The sequence below is a fragment of the Spea bombifrons genome, chromosome 10 (genome assembly GCF_027358695.1).
Source record: "Spea bombifrons isolate aSpeBom1 chromosome 10, aSpeBom1.2.pri, whole genome shotgun sequence".
Taxonomy (NCBI): Eukaryota; Metazoa; Chordata; class Amphibia; order Anura; family Pelobatidae; genus Spea; species Spea bombifrons.
This window is the reverse complement of record NC_071096.1, coordinates 27807417-27819503: the sequence shown is the minus strand read 5'-3', so window position 1 is coordinate 27819503 and position 12087 is coordinate 27807417.

Below are 12087 nucleotides of genomic sequence, written 5' to 3'. Positions count from 1 at the left end.
TGTGGAGCCGGTGGGCACCCATCTCGTGTGGTGGAATGGCGTGATGGTTAAGTGGATTGCCTAATGTGTAGTTGGCTGCTGGTTCTCACCCACCGGTCTGCTGTATCATCTTATTCTTAATCTTTTAGAGCGGGTACATCAGAGTATTTGTGGAACTGGCAAACCTCCTGACCCATTTGAGATGGTGGTCTAGGTGTTTGGTGCGTTACCCCTCCCCCATCCATACAAGTGGATGCAGGTTCTATTCTCCATGTATCCTGTATATAAACTAATGTTATGTTTTCAGAGTCGGTGAATCTGAGTATTTGTATAACAGACAAGGCTCTTTTGCCCCATGGTACTGGTGGCGCATGTCTTATCTGTGTTCGTCACCGTGCTCCTGGCCCATGGTTCTAATCTCTGTGATTCCTGTATAACGTATGATTTTATGTTTTTTGGAGTAGGTAAATTTGAGTATATGTGGATGGGACGAGGGAGGCCATCCAGCTGTGTGCGTGGCACGTGTGTTAGGTGTATCGCTCACCATGCGTGAGACTCCTGGTTCTAATCCCTGTGCGGCCTGCGTGTAAGGGTGGATATTTGTAACATTATGTTTTTCCAGTGGGTGAATTTGTGTATTTGTATTAGGGATGAGCAGCTCTTCTCCATCTCGAAGGTGGCGCGTGTGATGCGTGTATCGCACACTGTGCCGTGAGTTCTGGGTTTGAGTCCCAGGAAGTCCTGCGACTAGAGACATTAAGTTATGTTTTTAGACTCTGTGAATTTGAGTATAAGTATTACGGACGAGCAAATTCAGTCTGCCACAAGGGTGGCGCAGGTGTCAAGTGTACTTACTTACCAAGCGGTTTGGTTTCTAGTTCTAATCCCCGTGAGGCCTGGCGAGTGGTTGCGGTGCGGTATGGTCGGTGCGGTGTGTAAGGTGTATGGGTATGTTCGGTGCGGTGTGTAAGACGTATGAGTATGTTCGGTGGTGTGTGAAAGTGCGTATGTGCGGGTCAGGATGATTGGGGGTTAGAGCCAGTCGGTAGTACACAACACCTTTTATGCTTTTTTTCTATAAATGCTAAAAAAATAATAATAATACAGCAGCACATGTTTTTTTTTCAGGGTAAGACCGCTGTACACACAGAGACATCGTCAGTAGCTGTACCGAGCCACACAGAAGCGAGCTATCAGCGCATCATCTCGTAGGCAACACACCGAACCTTCAAGGGAAACCAGACTGGGACCACAGCATCGAGTACGCAACACACCGAACCTTCAAACCACCGCACGGCTGGATGCTCCCCACGGAGCTACAGGGAATCGAACCGGGACCGCAACATATGGCAGGCAGGGCACCTAACCATTACACCATCGGATGATTGAAGGGTCTTCGTCGCCATGAATATATGACGCCTGCGTGTGATGCACCAATACTTATACCATCTAACATAATGCACACAATCTAAAAGGTGCACTACCTATTGCTTAGTGTGTCTAACTGCTTAGTGTGTAGAATTATGGTTTCGGGGGGGGGGGGGGAATTTGAGTATTTGTATTACGGACGAGCAGCTTTGTCTGTTGCAAGGGTGGCGCAGCGGCAGTGTTTGTTACATCCCATGCAAGTTGGTCTTGGTTCTAATCCCGTTGAGCCCTGTACGTAAAATTATGTTTTCAGATTGGGCGAATTTGAGTATTTGTATTACGGACGAGCAGATCCATTCATTGGAAGTGTGGCGCGCAGGTAAGTTGCGTTACTCGCTGTGCAGAAAGTTACAGGTTCTAATCTCATTAGAGCATCTGTCTCGGTGTATGTTTTGTGAGTTTGAGTATAAGTATTTTTTAGGGACGAGCTCATTCGCCCCATCCATTCTGCCCAACCTCTGAATCCTTTCTTTAGTATCTTGCCTCATCCTATATCTAGCTTAGCCTTATGCCTATCCCATGCTTGCTTAAATGTCTTCACTGTATTAAAATCTACCACTTCTGCTGTAAGGTGATTCCATTTATTCACTACCCTTTCTGTAAAGTAGTATTTTCTGATGGGCCCATTGATGTATGGTGAATAGTACACGATGGCAGGATGCTCATGCTATTGAAACAGCACAAAATATATATGTAGAGAAGCATGTTTCCTTGTATAACATTTTGGATGATTTATAATTTACAATACAAGGCAGAAACTCTTCCTGCTACCAACGCCTCTTGTTATACAACCCAGCACCCTGCTTGCTTTTTCCAGCGCTTTACTGCATTGTCTGCTTACCTTTAAGTCATCAGTAATTATTACTCTAAATCCCTCTCGTCTGCTGTCACTGGCAGAACGGCATTCCCAATGCTATAGTTTGCCTCACTATTTCTACATCCCAAGTGCATTCGTCCATAATAGATAAACTCAAATTCACCTACTCTGAAGACTTAGATATACGCGCAGCCGCTATAATAATATATATTTACCAAGAATAGAATCACCATTACGCCACAAGACAACTAGACTTTTTGCTGTTTTGCCATGAAACAAGCTATATCTACATATAGTTTGCTATATTTTGTACTATTTACCTCTCCATGGACATAAGATGTCTGCCTGCTCCTGACTCACACCTGTACCTAATTTCCTCAATCAAAAGTCTATTTAACCCGGGCGTTTCTCCAGTCTTCTAGCCAGAACTTTGTGTTTCTTGGTGCTGTGTGTTGGTCCTGTGGAGCTGATTCTCTGGTCTTGAGCTTGGAGATTGACCGGCAAAGGTTTGTGAATTCTGTGATTTTGAAATGAATGCAGCCCTCTAGATCTACACCCCAGAAGCAGAGATCGTTTCTTTCAGTCACAGAGTGTCTCGCATGGTCGGGGTATGCATAGTTTTTTTGTAGAAGTTTATTTGCGTGTGTGTTACCCAATACTGTGAAAGTAATTTGTTTGTTTTACATAAGTTTTTCAGTAGTTTGGTTACACTTAAATGGTTAACTTCATACTTTTAGATGCTCTTTCGCAGTATACAGGAGCTCTCGTGGGCCATAATCCTGTTAGAAGCGGATTTCTATATATGTATTTTTTATTTGAAATAATGTGTTTGTCAAATATACTTTGAAAATGCAGGGTTTGCCCCCTATGAACACAAGCTGGCCCTCCTCACCTGTGTATTAAGTCAAATTATGTTACAAACTACTTATACCCTGTCTAGCCATTGTACAGCGCTACTAAATATGATGGCGCTATATAAAACAAATATTGGGGCTGGACCTTACCACATGCAGCAAAAATGGCCTCATGAAGTTTTGGGTTGGTCTCCAATTGTCTACATATTTTGTTTTAATCGCCGGCCCCATGTTTTACTACAAATTGAGGACAAAGAGCCAAATAATCGTTTTACTGAGTTTATTTCAAACTTTAAAGGGTGAAAACAGAAGAGGGAGCTGGGGCTTTGGCACAGGTGAATGCATGCCGGCGGTAAGGCATGAACGGGGGGGGGGTCACGTGGATGGGCCGAGCGAGCCCCGTAATGTTAAAATGAAATAAATCCTGTATCCTTATTGGGCCCTCGTAAGGAAATCGAATCACAGTCCGGGGTGGAGCTTGTTAAATGGAGTCGTTAAAGCTTTGATAGGGGTGCGAACGAACGGATTGGTTCGTTCGTCTCAGCAAGTTGCCAAACGAGCATTCAGCCAATTTAACCCGTCCTGCACCAAATCTGTGCTTGCCTACATATCCCCCCCCCATAAATGTATTTTGAGTGTGATTGGGTAATTAAAACATTCCGTCTCGTTACACAAGGCCTTTATCCCTTTAACTTTTCAGCTGTGTATGAAGTGGCTTAAGGCGTATGGAGTACGGATTGTATCAGAATTCCAGGATCAGCAGCAGCTCCCACCTGTTATCGGCCTGCAATTGTCCATGGTTGGTATTAGTTGGTGAGTGGACCAAAGTCTTAAACTTGCTACAAACTACATATAAAAAACTTAACATTGTATCCCACAAATGCTTTACTCACGTGGTCTTCGTTGTAATGGAAGATGTTTTTTCTGGTGTCCTCAAGGTCCTGGCTATGCCCAGATCCGTGATAAACTCCTTGGTTTATGGTCTTCCTCCTCTTGCACTGAGACCACAACAGAATTCCGGCGATCAGTGCTGTGAATGGAGACACAAGAATTATCCTCTTGAAGCATGCAAGGTACTGAATATTTTTTATATTTTAATGCTTTCTTGATCCATCATGAATAACAGGGTTGCTACCAATCTTAACTTGCCCTGATCCACCCTTGGTAGGAATTCCAGCGCTGTATAAACCAATGCCCTTGGGTTAATGAATGACCGATCCGGTGAGCCCCCCTCCTGGCTTACATGAGGGAGACGGTGTGTAAAAGTTTACCTATGATCGTCAGGAGGCAAATCAAGATGATATAAGGATTGCTGAACCAGAGTCCGGGGCTGAAGACGTGACATCCGCTCCTGACGTACCCCTCTGCGCAGAGGCAGGTGGACTCGGCTGGCGAGCATGGCATGCACGTGCTGTGTTTGCAGGGGTGGCTGGCACATACTGTGTAGACCGTGAGCTTCTGTGCTGTTCTCTGTAAGCAGGTATCCTGGGGGGCACCTGTGGAGTTACAGGGAGAGAAGGGGTTAAATCTACCATAACAGTGGAAGATCAGATACATTTTAAGCCAGTAAAACTAAATCATGTAAAGTTTCAAAATGTTTCTTCCTCTTTCATACAGGACAACGATTCTCATTATCCCTCGACACATGGGAGTGGTGGTTTAACAATCGAGTGGAGTGAATGCGGTGTATGGAGTGCAGCTTAACTGGGAATGCTTAGAAAGCACAAGGTAATTTCCCAAAGCTCTAATCTCTTCTGAAGTCTTGTGACCCCAGCACGCGTTGGGTGATACCTGCATTCATGGTTCATCCATAGATCAACGCAGACAAAGCCGCGGCTGCAGGGGCTGCTGCTACAGACGTCTGAGACGCAGCCTTCGGTCACTCCTTCCCGGCTTATAACGGACACCGGCGAGGCCGTCGTGTTCTCCATGGGCAGGCGGCAGCCGTTCAGTCTCGCGTTCTTTATGCATCCTGATTACACAGAAGGAATTGGAGATCAGCGCATGATGGGAATTCAGCATCCTATGGTGTATTCCAGGTAATGACGGGCAGGGAGAGTCTTTATACCCCATGGATTTACAGATGGCTTCTAATCTTACATTCACTAGAAATGCTTTTACAGTTTTATTAAAGCCCATTGTTGTGAAAGCGTAAACTCTTACTATCTAACAATTTAGATTTTTACCTTGATAACCCGATTGGTTGAGACTTCCCAGAGTCTTGCATCTCGGAACGACTTTAATTTCTTTGTAGGTCCCGTGAGCTGCTGTCGTCTCTCTGTGCTCCCCTCCTCCATTAAAGCGAAGCGTGAACTCATTCTGCATCCTTTCCAAGCCTACTTTGTTCCACTCTCCGAGATTGTAGGAGACCGTTAGAAGCCCATGCCTCACCTTTACAAAACAAACGGTGCCGTTAGATCCCTGGGTCATGCTGAACCATCAGGTGCTGAAGCTCCGCTATGATCTACAGGCTGCTCACCATTGCTGCGGACCCAGACCACCTAACAGTGGAGCACTCCGGGCTCTCGCAGCGAACGCTGAAATACAATGACCCTAAAGCTGCCCCATCTACCGGCTGCTCTGAATCGGGAGCTTCAGATGTGGACGCGACTCTACCAAATGTGCAGCATGGCGCGTGTCAAGGTATGGACTTCATGCTGTGTTTGGTACCTGCAGGTGGATAGATTTGTTCTGGTCCTTAAAAGACAAACGCAGGATGACGCTGTCGGCGTTGCGTGTTCTTAATGTTGCCTGAAAATGTGTCTGCTGCGGATGGAGAGAATGAGGGAGCAGGTACCGGATGTGGCCTCCAGGATGGAAGTGTTCGTGGACATCTGCAAAAGGATGAGTATATAATGCAGATTACGCTATTCACTATGATACAGAAATGATTGCCCAGCAGAGCACCCGGTGGTGGCAGAGCGTTCAGATGTGATGTATGAAGAGTCCTGTCTGGCAGAGCTTTGGCCACAAACATTCGAATGGATTCCTTGATGATTGCACCGCAACTCCCCATTTTCCAATAATCTACACTATACTCTGCGCATTCACAAAGATGTCCCGGTTCAGGTGAGTCTCTTTAATATAACATAAATATTGGCATGAAATATAGTACTTCATCTAAATGGCTTAATATAAAACACATTTGTATAGTGGGAGACATTCTGATATCAGCAAGGTGGTGGAGCCATTAATTCAGGTTTGTCTCTCCTTTTTAATGTTCTTGTAGAGTTATTACCCGTGAGTGCATCGCTGTAAGCCAAGCCTGTACCTTTTCCGCAGTCCTGGTGAGCGGGTGGGCAATCACAGCTGGGGGTCCAGGGGTCACTGGCACAAGGAGAATCGCAGGGTGCAGGTGATGAGCAAGCTGTACCCTTCCTCGTGCAGCCTGGGTAGCTATTAACAGCTTCCAGCGGGCTGCCAGGTCATACACCTGTGTTAAAGGAAACTCACACCCCATAAAGAAAATTATTACATATCATTCTGCAGGTCATCACAAAGTAGCTCAGATAACTCGGCGGAAAGCTTTGATACGGACCTACCTGTTACGTTCTTACGGTTCAGTTAACCTTTGTTACCCTTAGAATGTCTATTGAGCTGACTCCTCACACAGTTTGGCTGCATATCTGCGAGTTGTGTTTTATTGCTCTTCATCGCATTTGTCGATGCTTGTTGAATTCAAGTTGTCAATTTCTACCGCGCCCAACCAGAAGGAGCCCCCCCCGTCTGATGCTGAATGTTAATACACATTACTAATCAAAAAACTTTCTAATTTATTCGTGTCTTATAGGAATCATTACCAACCTCTGTCCTACGTGATACCAGCTGGGACTATCCTGCTAACCCACCTGGTATACCGCATCCCTCTGCTCAGAGACCCCCAAAGTACCGAAGCTGATTTACTGGATGCATCCACAGATCCCACGTCCACTACAGAGCAGCCGTCTGCAGTAAGAGGAAAGCGATACTCTGCGTGATAGAAAGTCATTACCTGCTTATTAAGAACGATGTTGCGGAGACAGACTTTAAAGGGTTTGTGCAGAAGGAGATTGTGGGAACGAGGAGATGACTGCTTAACGCCTCCGAGCTGCAGAGCGGTATCCGGCTCCCAAAACCTGCAGAGAATGGCATGCATATCAGACACGGGTCACAGTAACACGCGGTGTGGGGCTTTACTACTGCAGATAATATTCAACCTGCATAAAAATTGTCATGACTCTTCAACACCTCCTTTCTCTTCATCCACGCAGATTGCCATCCCAGGGGAGCAGCTGCTAGGCATTAATCCCGGTTTATAGTCTGCGACTGCAGTAAAGTCAGCCCTGATCACCAGCCCGAGCCGTCCGTGTGCTCCATACCTTCTGTCCTGCATGATGACTCCGTGGACTTCACAACTCGTTCGATCCTCTGTAAGTAGCTTTCCTCCGATCCCCTCTCTCATTTATCAAAGCCGTGTGGCAGCGATCCAGAGTCAGGCTGACTCCCTGCACTGAAGTAAATGAAGTCAGTAATTCATCTTCCCTGACTGCCTGACGTTGACATTTCCTTTAAGTAAATGTGACTGTGTGCGATGCAAACCGTTGTGTATTTGGCGTGACTTGTCTTGGTTATATGTTCCATGTAGAGTTAGCGGAGGGTCAGTTAGTTGAGTATAATGCAGCTCTGTCTGCTCTCAAAGATTCACCTTCATTCTAGTTCTGTGAGTAAAGGAGAATATTTAAGCGTTCCTGTGGCTGCATTAATTACATGTCTGGCTCACGATGTGATAACTTACTTCATCTTTTATGCGCAGGTCTATCTGATGCCGTTCTGTCTGTAACGTTCACCTGCTCTGGAAAGCCAAGCCTCAGCGTGGTCAGGTCTTGCCTGAAGATGAAAAGGAGCCGGCCCCTTGTAATCTTTTTGGGAATGGAAACAAAACCACATTAACAGCAGTGCGGCTGGACCCGGAGCAGACTAAGACTGTAATTCAACTGTGATTGTCAATGTAGATCTACTATTACTTTCACTTCATGTTACTCATGACTTCATAATTGTATTTGTAACTCTATGCCTTGTGATCTGTAACTCATTGCACTGTAATTGTGATTCTTTGCATTGTGATTTGTATCTCTATGCTTTGTGATTTGTTACTCATTGCATAGTACTTGCTACTTTTTGACTTGTGATTTACTTGTTACTCTTTGCTTGGTGATTTGTAACTCATTGCACTGTATTTGTTACTCTATGACTTGTGATTTACTTGTTACTCTTTACATTGTACTTGTGATTTGACTCTCTGTATTGTACTGTGTAAACATCCAATAAAAGTGGTTTAGTTCTCTATTTCTTCTCCGTTTGAATCAATTAAAGCACAGAAAGAAACATGCAGAAAGAAACATACAAGATTATCTTCCTTCTATAGACGCTCAAAAGAAAATAAGGGGTATACAATAACTAATAACCATACGTAACTATATAAGGGAAAGAAAGTGCTCTGCTCGCTAGTTGATACTGTCCCTCCTCGCTACGCCCTTTCTCGACACTCACCAACTGCGATGAAGTTCTTACTGTCTCTTAACGCTCCGCGGTGTAGTAATAATTTGTCTGTGCTGTCTCTTACGGACTCCAGCGATAGATGGCTGTCCGAGCAGTGGCAGATAGGATGAATCCATGCATAGCCGTTACCGTGAAATGTTCTCTGCGTCTGCTGGCAGCGTGGCCCAAGGAACGAAGTGAAACAGCGACACCTAGAAAGACAAATGGAAATATTTTAGCTTCAATGGTAGACTGTCTGAAGTTGGTGATGTAAGGGATAAGTCACACAGGAACATGGTCCAGAGAATCTGCCTACCTGTAACCGGTGAGAGTCGACGTGCAAGTCCCACCATTCAGGCAAGGGTTTTGGAGCAGAGAATAACAGTACTGGTAAAAGTGTTTCTGTACCGGACATCTGCAGGACACGTTTCTGACATGGGGAATTGAGACTAAAGATGCGCTACCTCCATCCACGAGAGGCAGGGATCTGCTGACTGCGCTATGGATTGTGCACCCGCCATCCTGTGAACAGAAATCAATGGATACTTGGGAATTCCTTTCCTTCAGAACCGATCGGATCTGTCATTGAGAAGAATACAAAAAAACTCAGTTAAGACAGCACCAAAAACTTATCTAGAAACCATCCCAGTTCTGTGGCCATTAGGCACCCCAGGACTAGCTCCCTTCCACAACAAATGCAGATAAAGATGATTAAAACGCATCACTCTTAGATCTTTACTTTTGTTATAAAGTAATAAACCCCCGGCTGTACCCTCAGAGATTCAAAACCAAGGGAATTATTTCCACAAAACTATGAAAGACAAACAGGACACATCTAGATATCATGAGACTGATGAATATTCTGCATTATGTAATATCATTAATTTTAAGAGACAGCCAACGTTATTCTTACTCAGTAATAACGCCATAAACACTCTGTCCATACCTTCTCTCTCTGGGCTGTCAATAAGCTCCGTAAAATCTCGGGATTGTGGCAAGGAGGCAGCTCCGCATACTGAAAATGTCACGTCGGTCGCGTTATCCTCTGCATTCACCACACTGAAAATGTTGATATGGCTGGGATGGGCAGCTGCCATGTCTGCCAGGACGGCCTGGAGCTGGTCACGTCTGCTGACTCCAATCTCATCCTTCTCTATGAATTCCTCTGCTGTAATGCCTAAAATGCGGGTTAAAAAGTTGTGACTGAGAAGCAGAGATAGTAACACATTTACCCAGATAGGAGCGGGGAAGGGAATTGGGGTTACGCACTGAGTAGTACAAGGGTCACTTAATGCCAAGAGCGTTCCTGTCGCACCCTTTCCTTCTATCCCTATGCAGGGATACTACATCATTTTAATGTCTTTATGGTACAATGTACAGGAGTCCAGGGAAATGGTTACATATATATGTAGCTCTGGTGACCTGTACATCACTTCTTTATCTAGTGCAAACTCTATGATGGTCAAACCAGGCAGTCTTATTACTTACTTGTGAGTCTCAGAGACACCGAGCTGCGGAAGGCGTCACTTCCAATCTCTTGTACATAAATTTTGATAGTAGAGAAGGTATCTGGCCACACACCGTCAGAAACCGTAATATTGAGGTTGTACGTTCCCTGCGGAGGTCTCTCGGTCATTAGGATTGTCCCGTTGTTTTGGTTCAACCAAAAATACCTACAGAAAACAAACTGTCAATGCAATGTTATCTTCCTCAGACACGCCTTCTAACTCCCACATACACCAGACACGTCTTCTCTCTCCCTCATACACCAGACACGTCTTCTCTCTCCCTCATACACCAGACACGTCTTCTCTCTCCCTCATACACCAGACACGTCTTCTCTCTCCCTCATACACCAGACATGTCTTCTCTCTCCCTCATACACCAGACATGTCTTCTCTATCCCTCATACACCAGACACGTCTTCTCTCTCCCTCATACACCAGACATCTCTTCTCACTCCCTCATACACCACACATCTCATCACTCCCTCATACACCAGACACGTCTTCTCTCTCCCTCATACACCAGACATCTCATCTCGCTCCCTCATACACCACACATCTCATCACTCCCTCATATACCAGAGACGTTGTCTTCCTCACTCATAAATCAGACATGTCTTCTCACTCCCTCTTAACCCAGACATGTCTCCTCACTCACTCATACACGTCTTCTCTCTCCCTCATCCACAAGACACGTCATCTCGCTCCCTCATACACCAGACATGTCTTCTTGCTCCCTCATACACAAGACACATCTTCTCTCTTCCTCATACATCTCTTCTCGCTCCCTCATACACCACACATCTCATCACTCCCTCATACACCAGACACGTCTTCTTGCTCCCTCATACACCTGACACATATGGTTGTTCACGTACATAACAGACAAGTCATCAAGCTCCAACATACACCAGACGTCTTCTTGCTCCCTCATATATCAGACATGTATTCGCCCTCTCTTATACAACAGACATGTCTTCTCACTCCCTCATACACCTGACATGTATTCTCCCTCTCGCATACACCAGACACATCTCCTCACTCCCTCATACACCAGACACATCTCCTCACTCCCTCATACACCAGACACGTCGTCTCTCTCTCTCATACACCAGACACATCTTCTCTCTTCCTCATACACCAGACACGTCTTCTCCTTCACTCATACACCAGATGTGTCTTCTATCTTCCTCCTTCAGCAGACACATCTTCTAACTTCTTCATACACCAGACACGTTGTCTCGTTCCCACATACACCAGAGACGTTGTGTTTCTCCCTCATATATCAGACATGTCTTCTTACTCCCTCACACACCAGACACATCATCTCTCTCCCTCATACACCAGAGATGTCTTTTCACTCCCTCATACACCAGACATGTCTTCTCATTCCCTCATAATCCAGACATGTCTCCTCACTCACTCATACAGACATGTCATCTTGCTCCCTCACATACCAGACACTTCAGCTCACTCCCTCATACATCAGACACTTCAGCCTGCTCCCTCATACATCAGACACTTCAGCCAGCTCCCTCATACATCAGACATGTTTTCTTGCTCCCTCATACATCATTCTTGTCTTCTCGCTCCCTCATCCACCAGACAAAGCTTCTCAGTTCCTCATACACCAGACACGTCTTCTGTCTCCCTCATTAACCAGCCATGTCTTCCATCGCCCTCATTAACCAGACACGTCTTCTCTCTCCTTCATTAACCAGACACTTCTGATCACTCCCTCATACACCAGACACCACTTCTCTCTCCCTCATACACCAGACACGGCTTCTCAGTCCCTCAGTCCCAGACACGTCTGCTCGCTACCTCATACACCAGATATGTCTTTTCCCTTTCTTATACAACAGACATGTCATCTCGCTCCCTCAGACACCAGACACATCTTTTATCTCCATCATACACCAGATACGTCTTCTCGTTCCCTCATACACCAGACACTTCAGTTCACTTCCTCAAACATCAGACATGT